The sequence below is a fragment of the Hydra vulgaris genome, chromosome 05 (genome assembly GCF_038396675.1).
Source record: "Hydra vulgaris chromosome 05, alternate assembly HydraT2T_AEP".
Taxonomy (NCBI): Eukaryota; Metazoa; Cnidaria; class Hydrozoa; order Anthoathecata; family Hydridae; genus Hydra; species Hydra vulgaris.
In genome coordinates, this window is record NC_088924.1 from 6469098 (window position 1) to 6470699 (window position 1602).

The following is a 1602-nucleotide window of genomic DNA, read 5'->3' on the forward strand; positions in this document are numbered from 1 at the left end:
AAAAAAGAGTGCTAATCTAAATTTAAATTTCAAAAAAAGGTAATTAAGAAGGAAAAATGCCTTGCATTAATATTAATAGTACAAACTTTATCATTCAAAAGTTAAAAATGGTTCAACAAATTTATTGCTAACGTTAGGTCTGAAATACAGGACACGTGTTATTTTGGTGATCGTTCAGCGAATATAAAATTCATAATGTAGAACAACAAATAATTTTTTTTGGGAGTTTAGAGATGACTGTCTCTGCAAAAATAAAATATTTATATGGCTTTATGTATGTTTCATTTATAAGGCTTTATGTGTGTTTGATTAACAATGCCGGAGCTTATATATCATATTATATAGCCTTTTAAAAACAAAAAAATTATGCAGATTCAAACAGCCCACACAAAATACTTTGTGTAAGTTGAAAAACATTATTGCGTGGGTTCGGAAATTACACACCAAATAATATTTATTTTTTCAAAGGCAAAATGAACCAAATTTGACGCAATTTCATATCATAAAAAGTCTTTACACCCACACAAAAATCAATATAAATATTTTAAGTTTGTGACAGGAATGTTTTCATAAAGAATTTTGATGGCAAAACAATAATTTTTGCAAGTTAAGGTAAAATAGTCTGTAGAATAAACAGATTTATTTTTACTTATAAAACAAGTTAGAAACTAACATCTTAAACTATCGCATAATATCTTTATCTTGCCGGTTATCAATAAGGAAGCAAAATATCTTTTGAAGTCCGCTAACATGTCATATTTCGGAATTCATATGGCATTGTTTGTTTTAACCTTTGCAACATGTTAGTCTTTGATACACATTATCTAATTTTGCATAACTCAAATACTTTCTGTTTTTAGAAAGAGTTTTGTACAATATTTTTTGAACTATATATTTGTACAAATTCTAATAAATAATTTTTTAAATATAATAAAGTAATTTATAGCAAATGCTTAGTTACTTGCAAACAGAGCAACTAATAAAACCCTGCTAAGATAAAGCCAGTTGTTCCTTTTTTGATCCCAAGTGGAAAAAAATTCCACATAGGTACAATACAGTTAGTTACTGCTTGAAGTTGATGACATTGCCACGCAGCCTTCTGGCTAGTCTCTGCACACTCAGTGCAGAGACTAGCCAGAGTTTGGATAAGCTAGTCGCTTTGGTCTACAAAGCTTGACATTGTTGGGACTGTGTTACGTCCTAAGGTACTGGATAAGACCGCTTCTACGCCGTCTATACTCTATTGATTAAATATTGATTACAGCTAGTCTTCAAAAGTACTTTAAAGGTTTAAATTAAGGTAAGAGTTTAGTGGGTTTTTTTTTTATGCTTCAAAAGTGTTGGTCTCCGCAATAAAATGAGTTCCATGCGGTAGTGCAAAAAGTTGTGGTATTACATATGATGTGTATAGTATAGAAATGATGTTGATATACCAATAGTGATAAGTTCTTTTCAGCATACCTGGTGCAGTGTTTACCTTGGCAATTGCATTTTAACATTGTCTAGCCACTTAAGTTGATTGTTTACAGAAACGGTGAGGTCACGTTTAGAGGTTGCATTTGTTTCACTGATCTAAAATATTTTTTTAAATTATCTATATCG